This window comes from Hyposmocoma kahamanoa, unplaced genomic scaffold, assembly GCF_003589595.1.
Source record: "Hyposmocoma kahamanoa isolate Upper Pololo Valley unplaced genomic scaffold, ASM358959v1 87, whole genome shotgun sequence".
Taxonomy (NCBI): Eukaryota; Metazoa; Arthropoda; class Insecta; order Lepidoptera; family Cosmopterigidae; genus Hyposmocoma; species Hyposmocoma kahamanoa.
In genome coordinates, this window is record NW_020654422.1 from 18,456,444 (window position 1) to 18,482,087 (window position 25,644).

Below are 25,644 nucleotides of genomic sequence, written 5' to 3' on the forward strand. Positions count from 1 at the left end.
TCGAAATTCAAATAAGTATGGTGTATGCTCTTAAAAAGTTATTGTCAATTCTTGTAACTACCTACCTATTATAGGTTTGATTATGTCGTTCCTTACAACACTAACGGACTCACAATTATGACGAAAACGAATTATTTACATCGCAACGTAGAAAACAACTTTAGTAACAGCAGACTCCTTGGAAAAGAGTTCGTCCAGGGAAGTAAGTACTGCCACTTTATCTATTTCTGCTGCCAAACTATAAAAGCATTACTCAAGCACTTGACAGCTCGGAAATAAACGGATTCCAATCAATTTGTTCATCGAATTCTTCACAACGTAATTAAATTCATTACTTAAAATTACATGTAAAATTACATTATCACCTTGAATAATATCTTGTTTATTTCAAATCAAATGACAAGCAGCCGTTCTCCCACTTAGATATTTTTACCTATTACATGATATTTACTTCTATGATATAGTAAAAGGTACTGTAGTAGCGGTAGAGCTCCTTGTACAAGAGTTTGTCCATGGAAATTCTGCCACCATACATATTTCTGCCGCAAAGCAGTAATGTGAGCATTACTGCGTTCCTGTTTGGAAGGGTAAGGGTGCTGGTGAAATTACAGGTACATGGGGCTTTTCAACTTATGTCTCAGAGTGACGGGCGGAGTGGCGGTGCCTCTCAGATGTTTTAGATTGAAAACTCTTCGTTTCACTGCAACTATAATGGAGAGGCGTCTAGCTTACCATCAGGCATACAACTTGTTTATCCCGTCACCTGATATTATAAAAAAAGATAGAGAAAACTAACCTGACAATTACCCATGTATTGAAACGAAAATGTGTACTTAAAATAATTTTTTAATACAGTTGCTCAAAACGTGGTATTTTTCGTACTACAAATCGTGGCGAAAGTTGGAATTTTCGCACTAGTGCTTTTTACTTTTCCATTTTTTTTAATTTACTGTTGTTTCAAATCTTAAGCACAGAACTAAAGAAGTTGTATATTTATTTAATATTTATGTGCTTTGTGATGTAAGTCATTCGTCATTGAAACTTATATTTATTTACAAATACTATATAATGAACGTATCGAGTGGAGGTCCACAGTCTCTGCCTACCCCTGAATGGGTGACAGGCGAGATTTTTATGTATGTATTTGTTCTATGTATTACAGATAAATTGTATCTCACTACCGTGCACGGGTTCCTAAAGAAGTTTAAACAAAAGTACCAGGACTTCATAATAAGAAAAGTGGTTACAGACCGATATTACAGAAAATAAACAAAAACAGCACGTTAGAACTAGATTTCCATAGACTTTTAACTAATGGTTGCAGTGGTTGTATTTCATTATTTTAATTTACTAGCAGAAAATGAGTTTTGTTTAAATACTGTTTTATTTTACTTTCAATGTAGTTTTTTCGCAAATGTATTAAAAAACGTCGTTTGATACACGTGCGGATTTGTCATTTTCACTTGTCTCGCGTCTTGACCCTCGCCTCTGGCTCGGGCCAAGAAGCCTCGAGACTCGTGAATAATGACTAACTTTCCGCACTTATATCAAAAATAACTATTTTTTAAATACACAGGGAAACCGTAACATTTATGTCAAAATATGGAACTTTGTATGTCTATAATATCTTTACGAGAACAATCATTTTCAAAGCTTCTTTTTACCCCCAGTTGGCTCATTACTTTTAAAAGAACTGCATTAATGTTCTCTTTGAACATGCAGATACTTTTTCTTTACTGTCTCTACTTCTCTTTACAGCCGGCGACAAAAATAAAGAAATAAACGTAAGTTTTAAAAGCGTAAGCGTATCTCAACGTTAAAATACAATCGGTAGTGTCCATTTAGGTTGATTGCAGGCCCATTATAGGTATGGTAATCACGTCACTTACTGACATTCACCGTAAGTTTTTTGCGACATTGTGCAGGGAAATAAATACTCCAGTGAGATCTGCAGTGTTCAAACTTGACCTACCGACTCTCTAGCAGATGGTTGTGGGTTCCAATTCGGATTTACACTTTTGAGTTTGGAATTTATATGCGAAATTCTATTGGAAAGTGAAGGAAAACATCGTTATGAAGCCAAGGCAATTTAATGATGTATGCGATGTTCCCAAAACTATTAGAACCAAGGGAACTATAGCCCAACCCCTCCCACTGTTGAAAGAGGCCTGTGCTCGGAAGCGGAATTCTCAGGAGAATTTGCCTTACGAATGAGCACACTCCGGTACATTTTCTACATAATATACGAATTAGCAGTAGAGTTTAATCAAATTTGACGATTTCAAGTATAATTTTCTTACCTATGAAGTTGGTAAAGCAATTGTGCCTAATCAAGAGGGTTCTATATAAAATATGCCAGTCAAAGACGAATAAGCCATAGAATCCTAAGAATAATAATGTCAGTACAGAGTACTAAGAAATCAACCTAAAAAATTCGTGTAATTTCATCTATTTTTATTTAAATCGGTTCCCGGAAATTGCGCGAAAATGGATACATCGCTTATCCATAGCTATCGCATAGTTTGCCACTATTAGAGGTACAATATTTTCTTCAAATTTAAATTAAACCTCTGTTCGGAGGTAAACTGAGGTACCCTCTTCCTAACAAAAAAAAGAATCATCAAAATCGGTTCACAAATACCAAAATTATCGCGTAGCATACGAAAAAATACATTCGAATTGAGAACCTCCTCCTTTTTTTAAAGTCAGGTAAAAATACGTAATTGTTCATGTGAGACGACATTTCATCGTAATATAGCGATAATGTCGTAATTTGTCCTAGAATAAATTAGTCACCAATAACTCAAGGTAAGTTCATTAGGTCATTTTTTATAATAAAAAACTTATTTACAATAAATGATAACTTTACAGACTAAAGGCCGGTTCTGTCTTTACAGGCCAATTTGTTTTTTTTCAACATTCAACATCAAATAAAACCTTAGTATATCAATTTAATTCAACATTTTTTTTTAAATATAATATCAAGTGACCGAAACGAACAAGTCGTACGCTGAATGGTGAGCTACACGCCTGTCCATAACTGCGCCCGTCACCCAGAGACATAATTTGACAAGTTCCATGTGCCTGTAATTTCACCAACACTCTTACCCTTCAAAACCGGAATACAGTAATGCTGACATTACTGCTTGGCGGCAGAAATAGATAAAGTGGCAGTACTACCCGGGACGAACTATATCACAACGAGCTTTACTGCTACTAATCAAAATAAAACCGTATCATAGCTATTTCATTCAACATTGAACCTTAAAATAAAATCATTACAATAATAATAATAACGCACACATACAACATAGCCCCGCACTTGGGAAACCCTGTGTCGCGGGTACCATGGACACACACATAGACAACCACAAAGTACACCCAAATTCAAGAGAAACATAAATATAGGCCAAACAAAATAAAAAATCTCCCAGCCCGGGAATCAACCTCTACGTGGCATTCTGGCATGGTAACCGTTAATTAATTCAAATATCGCAATTTAAGCATCTTTCAATTACAACGTCTTAAGGTGCATTCACACGCTCCAATTAAAATTCCAATTAGCATTAATCTGTAGTCACGCGCCGTACGCACGCTATAGCAAATCGATTCTCAATAAATGCCGATATCTATGGCTACGCTTTTTAATCCTTCACCTTAAAATAATTACATATGTTAAACTATGTGATAATCACTTTACAATAATAATAATGTGGCAAACAACCACACCAATTACCTTGTCCCAAACCAGGAAGTTCCTGGTACTCACTATGAGTACAAGAGCAACGGAACTCACTAACCACTTAGGCTTAATTTATATTGCGGCAGAATGGAATGGAAGCTAATTTTTGTAACGATATTGTACATAGCATAACGAATTTTATGGTCAATTGTATAATATACAAACTAGATGCGACCCAAAATCTTCCGCTGAATGCATGAGCATTCTCTAGCATGCGATATACATAATATACATACGCCACAGCCGCACACGTGATATTTATGTAAATTGAGTTGACTATTTATTGTTTGTTTTGTTGTTGTTTATTTTCCTTTGTTACTTTATTATAGTTTTATTTTAGCTTTGTCTTTTTGTATTTTTTCTTTCTGTGTATTTTTGTGTTGTGGCGTTGTAATAAATGGTTTCCATTTTATTCTATTCTATCCACGACACCCAGTCCGGGAAAAATTTAGAATAGATAATTTCCCAAATTGCCTACCGGAAACCGAACTTATGTAAAAAATAATTTATTTAAAAAACCGACTTCCAAACTTTGCTTGTCCGGTTTCATTATATTTGTTACATCTATTTGCTAAGTTTAACTTAAATCGGTTAATTTGCTACCTTTAGAACTGGGATATTTTCTTCAAATTTGAATTAGACCATTTCTAATGTACCTCCTTTCCAACAAAAAAGAACCACCGAAATCGATTCACAACTATCGGAGTAATAGCGTAACATAGACACAAAAAAATATACAATGGTATTGAGAACCTCCTCCCTTTTTCAAGTAGGTTAAAAAGTAAGTCCGAGAAACGAAGCGAAGGTCGCTTCATTTATTTTAATTTATCGTAATCTTTTTAGTTTCACCGTTTTTTATTACACGCTCTAAATTCAGTACCTTTTGTGACATGTTTTGAATCTGTCATTGTTTTTCTTGTTAGTTATAATTAAAGTAACATTGTGAAACTTGTTCAATAAACTATGCAAGTACTTTTAGTTTGATCTGGCTCAGTTACCTTTAGTACCCGGTCTACATTCATGCAGTTCGCTATAGTGGTATTACGATCGCTTTTAAATTACGTCTTAGAATAAAAGTTTAATTTTACTTAAACCGAAATCTTTTAATAATTGTATTTTTATCATTATAATAAATAACTTTTAATTTTTCAAAATACCTCTTTGGAAAATGTAAACAATTTTTACTTAACAAAACTGAAAGGAATTAGATTTTTTAAATTCTATTTTTAAAGCTGGATGACATTTTTTTATAATGGCAAAAATGTCGTGTCCTGTTTATAAACGAAAAGTATTACATGTCTGCTTTAATGCAGTTATATAGAGAATTCCCTTTACTTATAAATACCAGAGGACAATGGAATTAACTTTTTTTTATAATACATAATGACGGGACGAACAAGTCATGCGCCTGATGGTAAGCGACACGCCTATTCATAACATAACGTTGCAACGCTACTCAGAGTTTTAAATTGCAAAGATCTTAGGGGTATTGCCACTACGCCCATCACCCTGATGCCTGCCGGTAATTTCACCAGCACCCTCACCCTTCCAAACTGGAAAGCAGTAATGTTCAAATTACTGCTTGGCGACAGGAATAGGTAAAGTGGCAGTACTTCCCTGGACGAACTCTTTCACATGGAGCTACTGCTACTGATAACTTCGGAGCAATACCCAAAACGCACATGAGCATTTTACAAAAATTTGTTTCACAAATTGGTCCTACAGAGAATTGAACACCAGACCGCCCACGATGTTAATCGCTGTGCCACCAAGGTCGCCAAATGCACATAAAGAAAAAAAAAGTATTTTTCTTTTTATAGCGCACAGGTCTGTGTGGAATGCTATTGAATTGTTAGAACAGGTTAGGCTAATGGTTTAAAATACCGCGCGCAAATACTTTTTTATGAGCCAGTAACAAAGTACAACGTGTCGTACAATAATTCGTTGTTTCGTACGTGCAGGAGTTATAATAAGGTTATCACTAAGGAAGATAATATATTCCACCAATTTTGAAAATCATTTATAGCGTGTATGAGACCTCACAACTAGGTTCAAGGTATGTTTTACTTATTTTTTGTAGATTTTTGAAGTTTCCCTTTTTTTGGTTTTTTTTATAAAAAATCATTTTTCTTTTTAAATATAATAGTTAACTAAATATATTTCATATCAATGTTGTACACAATTGTCATCTGTTCCAAGCTAAAAAGCGTTATACTATTAATTTTTTTTTAATTTTTATGGCAAATTCATCATTGGATACAGATACAGAAGAACCCAAATCTGGCATCTGAAGAAAGTAATCATAGTACCAACAGTTCTTTCAACCACAGGTGTTATTCCGAAATAGCTTCACCGGTTATTGCATTCCCTGTACCTACTATCAGACATATGTTTTATATTATTTATATTTAGTAGCAGCAGAGCTCCTTATGAAAGGAAGGAAGGAAGTAGTAAGTAAAGTAAGTAAGTAGTGGTAAGATGGCAGACAGAATGTGAGCATTACCGCATTCCGATTTAGAAAGGAAAGAAGAGTGCTGGTGACATTACAAGCACGTGAGTCTTGTCAACTTATGTATCAGGGTGACGGGCTCAGTGGCAATGCCCCTAAGATCTTTGTGATTTAAATCTCTGAGAGGCACTGCAACTGTTATGGATAGGCGTGTCGCTTACCACCAGGCGCATGACTTGTTCATCCCGTCACCTGGTATTATAAAAAAATATCACCTCTTAGAAAAAGCAGCCATCCTCAATATTTGTCGCCTTGTTAAAAAGTTCTTGCAGATTGATGTCATAATCCTATATTTCTCCACTAACAACCCCACATGATATGTACTTAGCTTTGCTTATTGATTAAACGGAGAACTCCGAGTAAAACACAATTTTATAATAAGAATAACAACATACACACTCATAGACCCGCACTAGGGAAACCCTGTATTGCGGGTGCCATGGACACACACATAGACAACTACAAATTGCACCCAATCTCACAAGAAACATAAATATAGGCCATACATATGTATATCTCTCCCGACCCGTGGTCACCGTTCGACCACACAGAGGCAGTTCAAAAAAGTAAGTGTATAATGACATCAATGAGTAGAATCATGAACATGAGTAACTCGCTTTCTCTTCTGAGATAAATTATTGTAATATTCAGCGAAATTGCTATAAAACTAAGTAACAGAGAAATCTGCAATAAACAACTTATAAACTTTAAAAATACATACTTTTTCTTTTAAATTACTGCTCAAAAACAACTGAAGTAAAAAACTTGTTTGTCAGTTTGTAACAATGCAAAGTGCGCAGGTGAAGATACCGAATGCTGGGCATAGGAAGGTGCTATTTTTTTTCTAATACCAAGTGACGGGGTGAACCAGTCGTGCGCCTGGTGGTAAGCGACATGCTTATCCTCAAAAGTTGCAGTGCCGGTCACTGCCACTGCACTCGTCACCCTGAGACATAAGTTGACAAACCCATGTGCCCGTAATTTCACCCTTACCCTTCGAAACCGGAAGGGGATTATTCGATATTCGAATTCGGGTGCAATTTTTATGCGTCTTATTTTAAAACGTTTTAGAAATAGCTATTTTATTTGACTGCATTTACTTCAACAGACATAGTGCGCTAGTATTGTCAATCAAGGTTCAAAGTAACTTATTAATAATAATATTAATCTTTATTAACTCTTTAGAAGGTTTTTATGCACTAGTTATAAAACTAACATGTGAACTTTTAACCAAAATCTTTGGTAAAAGACCAGAGTCGATACTAGGAATACAAATATAGCAGTATTTCTGTATTCCGGAAGCGGGAGCCTTTATTTTGTTATTTACCGAACTGTAGACGATAAAAAATAATCTGGCAAATTGGATTTCATCTCACGCGTAAATCACAGTACGGTGTTAAAAGCGAACGACTTCTAAACAGGTCAACTCGAAAGGGTTCCCACAACAAAAGGTTACGAACCACCTCAGGGTGTTAGATTGGCAATGATACCCGATTTACGCAGACAAACGTTTCGGTTTTACTTTTAGGTGAACGTGCGCGGGCGCCACACGCACAACTCTTCCGTCCGACCGCTCAGTGTAACCACGACACTTGACGAGAACTAACTTGGGACCTCGAACTCACGGAGCAGTGAATTGTGAACTTAAACGAACTTTATGAACTTTTTTGTGCTATTGTGCTTGTGGTTTTTTTATAATTTTTTATTTATACTGGTAAGTAATTTTGTTTTTTTTTAAGTAAGGAACGAACACGTTAAAACTTTGTGTTAAAACTTTCGTAAAACAAAACCACGGTTACTCTCTCCGCGACATTCAAAGAAAGCGGTTTAGATGCTCGTTACTGGTTGATAAATGAATTTTGCGCTATTTAAATGTGAGACCAATTTATAACAACTGATTAATGATGTATGCAAATGGGTGAGAATTAATGTACAGCACATAAGTAATTGTTTAACGATTTATTGTATTTATTGTAGTAACAAAATAGATTAGATTGAAAAATTTCGCCAGATATAAAATTTTACTACAGTGACCTAGATTTCAAAATTTCTTAATATTTAATACCTTTGCGGTCATTATCAGAAAAAAGGTATACGGTAAAAGCACCCGTCAAATTATATTAATGGCATTATTTTTCAAAAAGTTTTTTTCTTTGCCAATAAACCTTATGAAATATTATTAAAATTCATTATTCTGTACCAAAATTTGAAAACTGATTTTTCGATTTTATTTCTGTATATTTTATTGTTTTAAAATTTATATTTTTATTACAAATTTCAGTAAAAATAATTGAAACAATTAGGTTATTCAAATCAATTTCACATATACATTACGTCCACAATTATCAAGCGCCAATCCAACTAATGTTTAATTAAATCACTATAGGCAGGTCAGTAATATAATTAGAAAAAAATAAATAAAAAATGTTACCGATCGACATAGAATATTGTTGTTTGAACTTTCAATAGCACATAATTAATTAATAAAAAAAGAAGGCATTACGTTTTAGTGATTACGTATTAGAGCTGTTATATATTTCCTTTTTTTTTATTTTAAAATTTTGTATGTCAAATAAAATAAATTTAAATTGTACATTTGTAATATAGAAAAAAAAATAGAATGAATAAACTAAATGAGATAGAAAAAATAAAAAATATTTTTTTTAGTACTTTAAAAATAATTTTCCGTTAAAACATAATATGAATTAAATATCTATGTGGAAAACAAAGTAACGAAACTTTCGATCCGATATTTTTTAATTATTTATTAATAGAAATACATCAACTTCAGTGTCCCAGCGATTAGCACTGTAGGCACTAGGAGGTCCCGGGTTTGATATCCAGTAGGACCAATTTAAGAGACAAACTTTTTTAAAATCAGTTCTGGTCTTGGTATTCTGGGTAATGCTCATTAATTTCGTTGCTCTAGTATTCATAATAAAGTGAATTCCGTGGTTTATGACCAGATAATTGAAGTAGTTTATGTACAGTTTGTAATAATAATGCGTCAAAAAAAAAGTCAAAATTTTCTCTATCCAACTGAAAATCATTTTATCGGATAATGAATTTCACAATGTAAAGGAATTTCTTTCGAAGAAATTGGAATCTTACTTTTATTGAACGTGACGTTGTTATTTTTTGTATTTGTTTATTTTTTTAGTTATGTTTCTTATTTTTATAAACTATTATTGTTTTTAATAGTGACGATCATGTTATCCCTTGACATAATATTTTAATTTGTGTCATTGATAATATGAAAAAAAAAGTAAATCTTAAAAATTAAATTTGTTTTATGACACAATTAAAGGAGACAAGTATAGGTACAAATTTGATACCCTCACGGCGGTGGTAATAAATAAAGATATGTTTACTTGACTTAAAACATATGTTTCAATACAGTTACTTAAGTTTTACTTTCTATAGCAGAGAAGCGCGCGTAAATTTATATTTTCCCACCGATATAAGTCCAATTGAAAAGTTTACACAGAATTATTTTTTATTTTGGAATAAATTGTGAGCAGTTAAATTATATACAAAAACAAGTAAAATAAACAAAACAGACAGAATATTTGGTACATGACATTACATTGCTCTAAGTTAATTATTTTTATTTTACGACAAATTCCAAGTGTATTAATTAGACATTAAAAAAATCATAAGACTGAGTATTTTCGAGTTTCTGCCGTTAAATTTTGTTTCGATTATACATAAACCCGACGTTTTCGTAATTAGGCCAATCAACAGTTTTTAACGACACTGGTAAATGTATAAAAAATGGCGTTTGATAAATCTAATCACGTACGTTGCTCTGATCCCAAAGTAAGTAACTAAAGCTATGTGTTATGGAAATCGGAAACAACGACCATCCATCCAAACCCGAGACAACAATTAAAATGGTTTGCTACATTGACACGGCATAGGATCGAATACGGGACCTCAGAGATGGCAACACCATGAAAGCCGGTGTACAAGCCACTCGACCTCGAGGGTCATCCGTTATATGACATCTAGCCATCATATACTTTTATATATTTAGATGTGACCTTACGGTTGCGAAATATTTTTGAAAATATTCATGAAATTTGCCTGTCCCTGTTACCAGAACTTTTATGATCTTGTCGTTTTTCACGACCTTTTGATATTTTTTGTTATTCTTGGCTCTTTCATGCATAATCAAATAATTCCTGGTAAGATTGAATACTTTTTTCCAAGACTCCTATTTATTATTTGGAGAATCACGCAATTTCAGTAGCAGTAGAACTGCCACATTACCTACTTCTGCCGCCAAGCAATAATGTGAGCTTTACTGCATTTCGGTTCTGAAGGGAAACAGGTAATGTTGAAATTACAGGCACATATAAGAAGTCCTATGGTTAGGTTAGATTTAACTTAGGTTTTTTTTCTTTTTTTTTTATTATACCAAGTGATGAGACGAACTCACGTCGTGCGCCCGCAGACGAGCTACACGCCTGGCCATAACAATTGCAGTGTCACTCAGAGCTTTAAACCGCAAATACCTAATAAATTCTAAAATACTAAATAAATTCTGCACCCGGCAATTAAAAGATTTTTTTATTTAATAAAAAAAATATTAGCTAATTTCAAAAGTTTATTGAAAAATATAGGGTCATATCGAGTTCTTAGGTTTTCGCGATTGTTACACATAGGAAATGAAACTATTTTTCCGGATTTAAATCGCGTATATTTGTTTTTTCAAACAAACCGACGTTTCGGGCCCTTTACAGGTCCCATGGTCACGGTTGACTGAGGTGGTACAGTCTTCAACCAGTTATGTCTAATATTGATGCAAACCACCCTATTTTTTCACTATAGTTACAATAGTTATTAATTAAATACCTTATTTTTAATTTTACAAAGAAAACATTCCAATTTACGCTATATTATACATACATTATGCTATACATGGGACCTGTAAAAGGCCCGAAACGTCGGTTTGTTTGGAAAAACAAATATACGCGATTTAAATCCGGAAAAATAGTTTCATTTCCTATAATTAAATGTTAGTTCTTATGGAATTAAATCCGACTGAACGTTTTAAGCAAAGCGCAAGTTGTAAAAGATGATGAGATGAGACTTGTGAAAATTATTTATATTATAAACAAATTAACGTAAATGTTTTGCTATATAATCGATAAACGGAACTTCATTAAATTGAACTTTTTGATAAGGCACCAAAAACAGAATTACTTGAAATAATTATATGACAATATATGATCATACCTTTATTTTGTAACTAAAAAAGGGTTTACAAATTCTATTCTGACGTTAATTGCCCGATATTGTGAGGCCTGGAAACCTAAAATACAAATCATTGATTTAGTTTAGGCTCCAGCTTTCCAGAAATGTAATTTGTTTTGAAATTGTCACCTTAGATTTAATATCTCTTTTTAAGTAATATTTGTGGAAGGAGAAATAAACGATTTTTATTTTTTTTATTTTTTTTATTGTGATTAAAGAGTAAAAAAGAGATTTCGACCAAAAACATGGTTACGAGGTTTTTAAATTTTGCCGACGATTCGTATTTGCGGAAATAAATAAATTGTTGTTATTATTTTGGATATCCTTTTAAAACTATTGCCTCTCCCAAGGCCTAAAAGATTAATTTTTAATTGACAGAGTGGTCAGTCGGCTGTTACAGGGACTATTACCACTATTACTTAATTTGTGGAAAACACAGAAAAATGCATTGTTTTCACAACAAGTGTATAGAAAAACGTCTCATGTTACACGGGCGTCAAGGTTATTGCATACTCGTGACGGCTAAAGCCTCGCCTGCGGCGATGTCAACTCGTTTGCAATAACTTACTTTCCGCCCTAGTAAAACAATATTTATTTGCATATAGTAATACAATGCGATGACATAGCAATGACGTCATTTATTTCTTATATCACGTGTACTTTAGCACATCAAAAGCAATACGTCGTTATCACGATTCACAGCCTGATTTCACCGCTCTGACCTCCTTATCATACATAGCATACGTAATAGATTTTTTTTGCAAGATTGAGTTATTAACATACAAGGATCAGTGAAGCCTTATCTACAACACCCTGTAATCAGCATTTTAATATCTTGTATAGTATTTTTATGATATCAGGCGACGGGATGTACAAGTCGTTCAGCAGCAGTAGAGCTCGTTGCGAAAGAGTTCGTCCGGGAAGTACTGCCACCTTACCTGTTTCTGCCGCCAAGCAGTAATGTCAGCATTACTGTGTTCCCGTTTTGACGGGTAGGGGTGCTGATAAAATTACAGGCACATGGGACTTGTCAACTTACAAATTATATAAAAAATAAAGTGCACCTCGTATTAAGCGACACGCCTATTCATGACAGTTACAGTGCCATTCAGAGTTTTAAATCGCAATACATCTGAGGGGCACTGCCTCTGCGCTCAAGGCGGCAGAAATAGGTAGAGTGGCAGTATTTCCCTGGTTGAACTTTTTCACAAGGAGATTTGCTGCCATCAAAATATCGAATGTACGAAGTAAATTACATGTATCTTTTTATAAAAAAATTACAAGTAACGGAAAAATCCTTGTTGCAGCTATTTCTTAAAATGGATTTTGAGATACAGTGTATTGGTTTGACACGGTAGAGCTGTTAGACACAGTGGGCATATAAGCAGGTGAAACATCTTTTAGTAAGTACCATCACCTTTCAAAATCGGTTCAAATGCTTACATTACGGTTTGACGGCAGAAATAAATAAGGTGGCACTATTTCCCTGGACGACTCTTTCACAAAAAGCTCTACTGTTTCTAAAACATACTTAGTTTCAGTTTTATTATTATGCAAAATCTGACAATGTACAATTTTAGATCGGAAATGCATTGGTAATAACAAGGAGAGCAGCACTGCTATGTTGTCCCAACCATCAAACTATGGCAGTTTTACATATTGAGGGAATATGTGAAACTGCCATATAATATTTATATAATATATATAATATTTTACTAATCTAATTTCACTGTAACGTCTACCGATCTCGCTACAAGACGCCTCACGTTTCTGCAACCGCTCCTTGTTCACCATTCATTACCGGCAAGACGTATTATGAAAGTAAGAAGATTATACCTAAATAAAAAATAAATGGCTCGCGGGAACAACACATGCACTATAGATAAAAATATATTGTAAGTAGTAATATTTTTTGTTTGGTTAAGATAGATAATTAAATTTCTTTTGAAACGTGGACTTAAGAAAGAGCGCAGCGCCTCCTGACACGGCTACGCTTAAGGCGGCTCCAGCCACTGTTATTTAAGAGACCATGTTTGAAGACATACAAAGATTATTATTATTATTATGTTGTTACCATAACCATACCACGCAATACATCCTACCCAGCTCTATTTGAGCTCAGTTATCTGATCGTCTACTTCTTGGACGTAAAAACGATAGATAAAACGAATGTATACGAATTCGAATCTCTAGAATAGATCATCCAATTACGGCCAGCTGCCGCAAAAGCAAGAAGGTGCAGAAACTGGCGAGCGATCTCTACGGCACTTAAGACAATCAATTAGTATTTACATATTGCGTCTTGCACACGACACGATCGACCCCTCCTACGTAAAATATCGTATGCGAAATTGACAATTTTATAGGGGAGCGTTTTAAAGTTTTTAATTCACTGCAATGACCATAACACGTGACTTTAGCATTTCTGAGTTTTATTCGGCGAAGCCCGTTACTCACGTATGATCATCTAATAGATCATCATAGCTCATCTAACCGATATCTAGGATTTTATAATACTCTATGTGAGGTTTGCCGAATATGCTCATTCTAGTGAATTCAAACCTTTAAAACGCTCCCCTGTAAACTTAGCAATTTCGACATACGATGCTTGCGTAGGGGTCGACATGTAATCGTCTGCAAATTTTGTATTACGACTGAAGTAACTGTTAAATATGATCTAAATACCTTTTCATTGTAAGTGCATTACGTGCAATGTACGATCGATAGAGTTGTGAAAGAAATTCTAGGGAAATGCAAACGGTGTGTGGAAACACTTGAGTTTAAAATTAGCATGCCTGCAACAATTGGGCTGTTATTTTTTTGCCTTATTTCACAACGGCCGATACGGTTTGCAGGAAATATGTAACATCGTTGAGCCGTGACGGACGTTATTGTATTAACACTTCTTTTTTCTGCTGGGAATTGTTTATTCAAGAGCCTAAACGTGCGTAACATCTTTTTTTGTTGTTTCATTTTTTGACTAGTTGTCGAGCAGTCAGAGAGGGAAAAAAATAAATATAAGGCTTTCTAGTAAAGGATTTATTAAGTATGGAATATGTGCCATGTTATATATTATAATGGTTGCCATGAGGACTTTGCTATGCTGACAGAGAACTTTGCCATGGTTGAAAATGGGGGAAATAATATTGCAAATCGTTTTAAATTTAGCAATAATACAATAAACATTTTGGCATTGAATCAATGAATTACAATGTTTTTTACACATACACATATTACTGTCTCGACCGTTGCAAAATTCAACTCACGCGCATACATAAAACGTGAAAATTGCTAAAAACCGTTTGTGTTTTAATCGCTCATATTATCATTTGCGTGACTGTGTGCGCTTTTTGTTAGTTTTTATCTCTTTGTGCTATTGTTCTTACAGCATTAGAAAAGCAAGGCAAACAAACATTTTTAATGATCTGTAAAATATCAGACTCTTTTTTTGAAGATTTATCACTCGTAAATGGCAACGAATTACACAGGGTAAAATTTTATTATACGTCACGATAGTTTAAGGTGTAATTTATTTATCAATACAACCAATTGTTACTATAGAAATAGTGAGGTAATATTGTAAAAAATCGTGCTGTTGTATATATTTGGGTCGAATGGTATAAATATTTAACATGGAATGGTTGTTTTTGTGGGATTTCAGAGCAATTCTCACGCTAAAAGTAAGTGATTGGGTGAGTAGAGTTGTGTTAATGGCAAAAATGACCCTTAAAGCAAAATAAATTTTAAAAAAGACATCGATTTTTATGATATCAAGTGATAAGACGAATAAATATTGTGCCAGGTGGGAAGTGTGAAAATCCTTAAATCGCAAAGATCGCTAAGACAAAGTTGATAAGTTGCATATGCCTGTAGTTCCATCAGCATCATTTCCAGTGCACACATCAATGTTGGTGGCATAAATATATCACACTGTATAGAGGAAGTCGTCGGAAATCACGATTTCCTTTTTCGTCACAAGAGTACCATCATTAAAATAATGGCAAAAGTCTCAACAAACGGTTTAGTTTCACTTCTAGATAATGAGCAGTGGAGATTCACAGTATTGTAGATATAATGATGGCGGTTCGGTATGAAACGAAGGAGTAACCTACATAGCGTACCCTTAAGCACGAATGGATGTATGTATGACTAAAAGAATTCAATTTAATAACTGCCTCCATGGTCGAACGGTTACCGTGCTGGCCTGCCACGCAGAGGTCCCGGGTTCGATTCCCGGGCCGTGTGAAATATTTGTATGGCCTGCATTTATTTCTCTCGTGAGTTTGGGTGTGTGGTTGTCTATGTGTGTTTGTAGTTTTATTTGTTTACTTGCATATTTTTTCGGCAGCCTTGTATTTGGGTGATATTTTATAGATGTCGCACATGATACATAAGCAAAATGGTTTACCATCATCATGAGTGATCAATGAATATCGGAAAAAAGAAAATCAAAATAATTTTCAAGACAACAATGCAATCATAACCAAATTAATTCTAAAAATAAGTTATGTAAAAATTACAAAATTAGTGAACGGGACTATAAATGTTTTCCTGTTTTTTTTTTATATTTATCACAAATTACTTAAAAATTTAGTAAATATTCTAAGAAAACTAAAACTATATTTTATGCTGTAGTATTTCAATTATTAAGTATTCAATGAAATTATTATACTAAATACAAATGCTGTCGACTAGAGCTTTTTGCTTTTCCTTTTTTGAATGCTATTGGAAAATACCTGTACCACGTCATCAAAAAATGTGATCAAGATTAAAATTTCATTTATTAAGTATTCAAATAAAATTATTACTTAAAAAAATACAGTCGACTACAAAACCTTTTAATTTTATTGAAATCTTTTAAAATATCTGCAGTAAGTTATTAAAAAAGTGATAAATTGTACAAGTAAAGGATAGCAACAGTTTTTTGCAGTAGTTTTCCAATTGAATTAGCAAGTCGAAGAAAATTGGCTTACAGTTTTCTCTCAAAGAAGTCGGACAAGGTGCGATCACCGTGGCCTACTAACGCAGAAATACTCTCACTATGCAAGAAAGTGTTTGCAACATGTAACCAAGAAGTTTATTTCTTAACTTGTTTTTCGCTAATTACTTTGACTTTTCTGATGCTTGTGTAAAGTGTTGAATGTTAAATTTAATTTACTATTAAGATAATTAAATATTATCATTCTTACGTTTTGAAGTGTCAGATATTTGTGTCAGAACGCAGTAAGTAATTCAACCTGGCCATTCACAGGGCTTAAATATCACGTCACGTAATTGACCGATGACATATCTTTCAATTGTGATATAACTAACAACTATGCTATTATGGATGCAAAAATCGATGATCGGTTGATGATGAATTGATGATGAGTGTTTGCTATCCGCTCACGCGCTACATGCAGCCCTAGACGCATACCACACCTAGAGGTGCCGGTGATGATTTTATACCGATTTATCGGATATCGAAGTTGTAACAGGTAAAAGAACTAATATTAATTGCTATTTCGGTAACTACTCTAGCAAACCATAAAGTTTTAATGCCTGAGTCTGTCATTTAAAAAAAATAAACAACTTCAAAAATACGTCGCGACAAACGTCTGTGTTATTGTTTGGGCTGGTGATTTCGGTGTTTATTTATTGAAAACATACCGTAAGTAGCGTTTTTTAAGTTTACCCTGAATATAAATGTTTATAAACTATACTTTAAGGAGTAATTTCATGGTAAACGTTAGAACAACTCAAACGGAATATTATCATATTTATCCAAGTACACCAAAAATTTCATTAGTGCTTTTTAAGTGCAGGATTTGCGGTGTGTTACTGCATTTTATTTGAGATGTTTTTGTTGGTAGTACGGAGGGTATTTATTTAGCAATGCAGAATAATAATTTTTATTTATAAAAACTTGTATTTAAACTGAATGCTTTTCTAAGTTGCGAAACCAAATAGCCGCCATTTTGCGGTAGGAGGAGCGCATCGCGTGAGCGGATAAGTGAGATATCCTTTTTTTGTTTACGGGGGGAAATTACAGGCACATGGGACTTGTCAACTTATGTCTCATGGTGCCCCTAAGATGTTTGCGATTTAAAGCTCTGACGTGCATTGCAAATGTTATGGATAGGCGTCGTTTTTTCTAATTTTTTTTTAATAAAATATGAGTGCGATTTTGACCTCCATCTCACCTGATGGAAAGTGACGATGAGGTCGATGATGGAGCGTGCACACTTAAATAATGCCTATTCACTCTCACCTTGAAAAGGTCCAAGTTATAACGTTCAGAGAACAAGTCTGCAGGAGGGAATTCCACTCCATAGCCCTTCGCGATGTAAATGTGGAAGCGTAACGCTTCATGCGAATCTTTGGAATATCCACAACATAGGGGTGGAACCCAAGCCTACGCCTAGTCTCCCGGTGATGGAAAGGGGAAGGCAGAATTAAATTGTGTAATTTCATTGCACACTCTCCGTGATATATCCTGTACAATACCGATAAGCAGGCAATATTACGGCGGTGTTAAAGGTTTTGCAGCTTCGTCTCCACTAATTCCAAATCACCCATAAGCCTCTTGGCACGATTGTCAATTGAATTCAAAGTGGTCAGTTGATATGTAGGAGAGCCATCCCAAAGGTGGCAGCAGTACTCCATGCACGACCGGGCTTGGGTTTGGTACAGCTGAAGCAACTGTCCCGGTGTAAAGTAACGCATCATCAAGCTTCCTTGCTGCATTTCTGGCCATGGATTCAATGTATCTGCCGAAGTTCAAATTGGACGACAAGTCCATTCCAAGTAGCTGGAGATAGTCGGCTATCGCTATGGATATATTACGAAAAGTCGGAGTCACCTCAAAGGGACTCCATTTTGTGGAGAATAGACACGCCTGCGTTTTGGTAGTGTTAAATTTGATAAGATTGGCATTGCCCCTATCGGAGACTGCCTGGAGTGTCAAATCCAAAGGGCTGGCTTACCACCAGGTGCACGATTTGTTCGTCCCGTCACATGGTATCGTCGAGTCTAGGGAGGCTCAAGGGTTATGTGAGACTAACCCTCCAGGAAGAGGGCATATCCACTTAAACCCCCCGACTTACCCTCTTGGCCGGGTGTTGTGGGCGCCGTGAGAACAAGCATATTAAATAAAATGAAAATCGGCATTTTGGCCGACCAATTAGATCGGTCGTACGACAGTTTTATAAACATGAATCTTAGTCTTCCAGCGAATAATCTATCATTTACAATATTTATTATACCCCGTAAATGGCAAATTTTGATAAACAAATGGAATCTTGATCTATAAAAACCTATGTATTGCCTCTTAAATGAATTTATAACTTCATGAAGACGACTGTCAAGAATAGGCACTTTACTTTTATCTCGTATTAATGTTAATTCTGCCACTGTTATTCGCAAAAAAATATACTATATTTCTTAACATAAATTACATTTTCATAAATAATTATAAAAAAAAAACATTTCTCTCCGTGACACTCTTGGGCCCCTATTGAAAATTGCTCTAACAGTACATTTTTGCAGGAGAAAGTTTCTATTAAAATCGGCAACATCACCCCAAAGCTAAGGTATAATTATTAGGTACAGGGTCAAGAGCACGTCAAGCTTGACATTTAAGGTTTAAATCCAACTCTATGCCGCTTACGATAAGAACGGTCCAAAGTACAAAGTGTCAAGCTTGACGTGCTCTTGACTGTACTAGTTTTTGTTCTGATAACTGTACTCTGTTGTTGCATTGTATAAGGTTCAAAAGATTTGTTTTCATGATTTAAACATCTAAGTTTAACAACAGAAAAATCAGTCAATTAAAAAAACCAAATAAAAAGCCTATAATAAAATTATACGCAAAACAAAATATTAATGTTGTTCTAAACTTTATACACCATTCTATTCGTTACAAATGTAAATTAACCTGAGAAAAAAGTTAAATAACTACAAGTTATGTATTATCTAACACATATTTTATTATTATTACAAGTTAACCTTTAACCCTAAATAACAGTATAAATATTATAAACGGTGATGCAAGTGCCCTAATGACTGCATTGCATAAAATCTCAAGTAAATTACGTTATGACATATTTACGCCTCAGACTTATTGTCGCATAGCTCAACACCTGCCAGATACGTGTACGGCATATTAGTTGCAATACGTAATAAAGGTATGTTGTATGTAATAAGTTGCAATGTGTAGTAAATAATAAATCGACGGACTTACATCATTGTGGAATTAAATGTAATGTTTGTATCTCTAACACTGAAACTCTTCACTTAAATCTTGAGTTTAATATCAGTGCTTTGCCCTTGTAGACTTTTTCGCAAAATCAATAATAAAATGACGTAATAAAAAAAAATATTTTTTGGGAAGTAACATTAATCATGGCGTCCTACGTTAATGGGATACGGAGAGTGTTTTAAATATTGTAGAATTAAAATTTGTATTTTAAAAATATTGTATAAAATATTATATTTAAATTAAAATATTCTAAAATAATAGTTATTGTAATTAAATATATTATTTAATAAATAAGTGACGCGGCATTTAAAGATTCTTAAATAGTTGCTTGTGTCATCTGGGAATGAAACCAGCCAAATTTAAAAAAAAAACACCCTTTCCTTTTCCTTGCAATTTCCTTTAAAAGATACTGTGTACTTATAAGGAATTAGTCCTTATAGTAGATCCTCTTGATCAGCATCATAAAAATACAGGATGTCTTTTTTGCACAAATAATGCAGCCACTTTCTAAAAGTCTTTCAATGCATGAAGCAAAATATCTTATCTACAATATTTAAAATACTTTCCCTCCGTGTCTCATTGCCGTGGATCACTCACATGTGCCTTTTCGTTGGTACCAATTATGACAAAATTCTAGTCGATCTGAAAGCGACAATATATTAGTTTTAGTTCTCAAATCGCACAATAAATTAATCAGCTGAAGGCGCCCAGGTGGGCACGGATATCGACTCAGCACGATATTTGATGAAAATTCGCACAGACCAGTCTGTATTCCAAGAAAAACATTAACATCGTAATTTAGTATTTAAGATAATAATAACGCACAATAATAACGCACACACTTAACGTCGCGGGTGCCATGAACGCACACAGACAACCACAAGCTACACCCAAGCTCACGAGAGAAATAAATGTAGGCCATACAAATATTTCTACTCTCCGAACCCTTGACCTCTGCGTGGCAATACAGCACGATACCCGTTCGGCCACGGAGGCAGTTATTAAATTGAATTTTTTTTTAGTCATACAAAAAAATATCAGTTACATCCATTCGTGGGTAACGGTAAGCTATGTAGGTTACTTCTTTGTTACCTACCAACCGCCATCATGAAATGTGCGATACTCTCAATCGCCGCTGCTCATTATTTAGAAGTGAAACTACCTGGGACCAGGTACCTCAGCGTGGCCTCTGGGTAACCGTTTGGCCACAGAGGCAGTTAAGTTAGATAAAATCAGTCAACGCCCTTTAGCTCGTTTTAAATGAATCGTAAAATTCGCATAAGTTTGTTACCACCTGTATTATAAAAGAATACTAGTTCAAGAAAATAAATTTCAACACTAAAAGTTCTCATTCATAAGTACGTAAACACCTAAAAAAAGGTGCACTTATTGATTCAAAATGTTATCATGTCATGCTCACGTCGATTCGTGAAAGTAGAGGCATCGTAAGTTATTCCACTCACGCGACCGAATCTATGGACACAGTACACGGTGTTATTATGTTATAAGCTAAGTAGTGAACCAACTTTCAATTTATGTATAATAAAACTGATATATTTTCCCCGAACTTCAAGAATTAATTAGAGAATTTTGTGCAACAACCATTATAATATTCATATAATGAAACGTTATCGTTTACAAATTAAAAAAATAAACGTAAGTTTTGTTGTCGGTTTTATCTATCACGTAACTAAAATAGTTCTTGTTTCTGACCTACATTACTGAATACGTAAATTCACCGTAAACTGGTAAGGTACACAGCACACGTACCTAACGGTACTCTGACGCAACTAATTACACATAACGCCTCAATGGCGGGCGACTCGATGGATCTACGCAGCGAAAGTAAGACGTAATACTAACGCGATCGGTCTGGGCAAATTTTCCGTTCAATGCTGTCATTCTGAACTACAATGCGACCTATTGAGGTAGAGTAATTTAAATTTCGAATCTAGAGCGCTCAACTCAAATGACATTCATTGACTTTTTTTATAAATGTGCATCCATGTATTTGGATAAGCACATGTTGCACCATACAGCCTATTCATATACTGGTATATTTCCTTGTTTTGATGGAAAAGGCGACAAGCGCCTGTTCTTGTATAATTTATTTCTTATGTCACAAAGGGTTGACATATGAAATAAATTGGGATAATTGTATGGGACAGGGAAGCGCATTTGTTTTTCAACAGGTCTTCTATTGAGCGCGGGATTGAAATGCAAAGAGATGAAGATCTGACGATTTTTTTTAAATTTAATCACTTCGCAAATAGTGTTTTTTTTACTTGATTCAATTGAGTTTACTTACTACTTACGGATACTTTTAACACTGTTTTATGTATAATGTGACAATTTAGCTTCAAGTTATGGATATTGCAAGGAAAACTTCCAAGTCTAGTTATAAATACATAGTATAATGTCTAGTTCCCACATTATGAGTCATACGTTCAATATCATCGGATTTGTTACTGATCGGTATCAGTAAACAACAAAGTACGAATCTTCGTAACAATTACTTTGAATACAGTTTTAATTATCGTAAACGTTAATTTTTTATAATAGTAAGTGACAGGACAAACACGTCGTGTGCCTGTTGTTAACAAGCGACACGCAATATGTATACACAATAAATTGTATATATGTATATATTAAAATATTGTGACTAACTCAAAACTACACAGGAATTTGAGTAAACTGAACATTACCTTACTTATTTCTGCCGCCAAACAGTAATATGAGCATTAATTACCGCGTTCGGGTTTTGATGGGTAAGGGTGCCGGTGAAATTACAGGCACATGGGACTTGTCAACTTATGTCTCAGGGTGACAGGCGCAGTGGCAGTGCCCCTCGGATCTTTGCAATTTGAAGTTCTGACCACGCACACGACTTGTTCGTCCAGTCAGTTTAAATCATAAAAAAAGTTTTTATATTTTAATTGTAGCTTATTGAGTTATACTCTGTATAGTATGTATCAGTATATGTGGGCAATCCATTCTAAAACAATTAAATTGAATATTTTTCCCATAGACCTAACATGATCAACTTTGATCTCAATTATCACAGGTTAGAAATGAATATTCAAAATTCGGACTTCACGGACGTTACGACCTGTAAAATTATATCTTTTTACTAATTTAAAATTTCATTAATATCAGACTTGAAATCGCCGTTCTGAAATTATGCGATTGCAGTGAATATAAAAAAAGTTTCTCTTGTTACGCTTCAACAATGTTATACCACAATATAATCAAAAACATAAAACAAAAACGTACCAAAAAGAAGCTAAAAAAAGTTTTTGGACAAACAAAAAATTAGATAAATCCTGTCAGAATTAAATATTATTTTTATGAGCTGTTAATTTTAAAAGGTATTTATGCAAATAAAATATAAAATTAATATCATAATTAATAAATAACCCTATATAACCATTAGCCGATATTTTCTTATCAAACCAATAGACATGGTGTAATCAACACGCAACCAATTAAAACTGTAGCGATTAAAATTAAATGGGTAGATGATAAATGAGAGTGAATATTTATTAAGTCGATATCCGATGCATTTTCAATATACACTTCAGATTATATAAATGTTATTTATTATGTGTTATAAAATGTATGTTTGTAGCATTCTCTTTCCTAGGTTCCTTCGCGTTTGGATACCACTTTCCACTTAACATCAGGTGGAGTGGAGTCATTTGCCTGTCAGGTATAAAAAAAAAAAAAAAAAAAAAAAAAAGCGGACCTTAATTACTTATTCAAACTTTAATAATGTTTATTTATTACATGTCGAAAGATACTAGTGTGGGAGCCTCTTAGGGAGTGTGTAACAAAATGAGATCTCCAAATGACATTGCAGAATTCTAGGATACTATGCACCAATGAGTTGTACAGTAGTTTTTTTGCCTCTACGAAAATCTTTACTTATAACAAACATTAACGTACTTGACGCCTTAACAATATGGTCAATATATGGCAGAAATGTTATTTTATTTTATTTTGTTTATTTAAACACTTTATTGTACCACGAAGTAAATTATAAATTTTAAGAAACAATTTAAAATATTAGTGAACAAAGGCGAGCCTATACCAGAAACGGATTTCCTCCAATTAACCTTTGAAAAACTGAGAGGAAAGTTGGTTTTTAAGTTGGCAATAAAAACAAATAAATAAAGAATTGGAATGCTACTATACTCAATAAATACATAGATAAATTTATTACATCAAATGTACATACGAATACATAAATATTAAGTAATGTTGATGCATTAATACATACAAAATCTATAATAAAATCAATGCATAAAATAAATATATCAAACTTAAATAAATATTTCATAAGCTCTAACATGAGGAGTCTGAACAATCCCAAAACTTCAAAAGAGCACCCTTGAAGACCCGAACCGAAGCCGACTGTCTGACCTCGACCGGGAGAAGGTTCTACATACGGACAGCATTTACTGTGAACGAGTTCGAATATTTTAGGGAACTGAGTTGTGGAAGGACGAGGGACAAATTGATGCCAGCACATGTTAGTCGATTGTCTATACCCCTAAATCCCATACACGTTACCACACACATTCACATTCATGTCATACACATTCATAGATAAGCAAATTACACTTGAAATTATCATTAAACTCTACCTCTCATTCGTAAGATTTTTTTGTGCACAGGAAAATGCGTTACACATACCCCACCGCGGGCGATGACATGGCGGGGTTATGTGGGACTCTCCTTCGTTGACCCACCCGGCGATACAAGTTCGTCCGTATCCTCGGAGGCCTAGCCACTAAAAACCTGTATATTCACCCTCACCCACCGGTGCCAACTCGTGGGATCCCGTTAAGACTCGCCACTCACCCCGGTGGTTGTCCCCTTCCGTGGGGACCTCCTCACATTATGGGAGCTACCCGGGTGCATTTGGGTACCTCCCCGAAGGTAAATTCTCCTGAAAAGAACGAGTAACTAATTTACCCTAGGCCAAATTACAACACCTCACACGTCTCTATACTACGCTGCAAAGTCGTCTCATATGAATATTATTACGTTTTTTTTTCTATGGAGTCCGTGGCATACTTCGTGTCAGACCCTTCTGGTTAGGTACAATATTAACTGCCTCCGTGGCCGAACGGTTACCACCGGACTGCCACGCAGAGGTCCCAGGTTCGATTCCCGGGCCGGGAGAAATAGTTGTATGGCCTACAATTATTTCTCTCGTGAGTTTGGGTGTAATTTGTGGTTGTCTATATGTGTGTCCATGGCACCCGCGACACAGGGTTTCCCTAGTGCGGGGCTATGTTGAGTGTGTGCGTTATTTATTATTTATTATTATTATTTATTATTTAATAGCCTACCAATTACTACCACAAAGCAGAACTGGTGACAAAATCAAAGTTAAGTAGCCTTCATTTCATAGTTAAGCATTTTACTCATTCGTAAACAGATTCCCCTGAGAAGAACGAGGAAGAAACTTTAGTGGTTGCACTTTGTAAATAAACATTTGTACACATTTATCATTTACAGTATTTCTTTCAAATATCTTCTACAACTTGGAAAAGCCAGTGTGAAGTTTTTATTTCACCATAGTTTTAAATCTAATGTGTGACAAATTTTGAATATCAACCGGAATCTTATAATAGAGGCCGCTTAAAAAAAGAATGGCATTGTAACAACAACAGTCAAGAATAACCTGTTTTTTTATTACTCGTATTAATTTTATGATTATCACTATTTTTTATAAAAAAATACTTTTCTTCCTAACAAAATTCTTTGATTTTGTTTCTCGTGATATCTTTAAATATCATTACCGGATGGTTATTATTACTATTATTTTTAATGTATAATTAATCACATTTGTCCACCATCTCACCCAATGATAAATGAAAATGTGGA

General features: G+C 34.4%; 1 protein-coding gene across 3 annotated transcripts in view; it reads left to right on the forward strand.

Annotated features, from left to right (window-relative positions):
- Positions 1-7,799: 7,799 nt before the first annotated feature.
- LOC113235496 overlaps positions 7,800-25,644 on the forward strand; it is a 241,970-nt gene continuing 224,125 nt past the window's right edge. For 2 of the 3 annotated variants that reach the window (XM_026471204.1, XM_026471207.1), the window contains exon 1: positions 7,801-7,965. The gene's annotated coding sequence lies outside the window, so the exon portion shown is untranslated. Of the gene's footprint in view, positions 7,966-25,644 lie in introns of all 3 variants that reach the window. The other variant, XM_026471208.1, reaches the window with a different exon arrangement.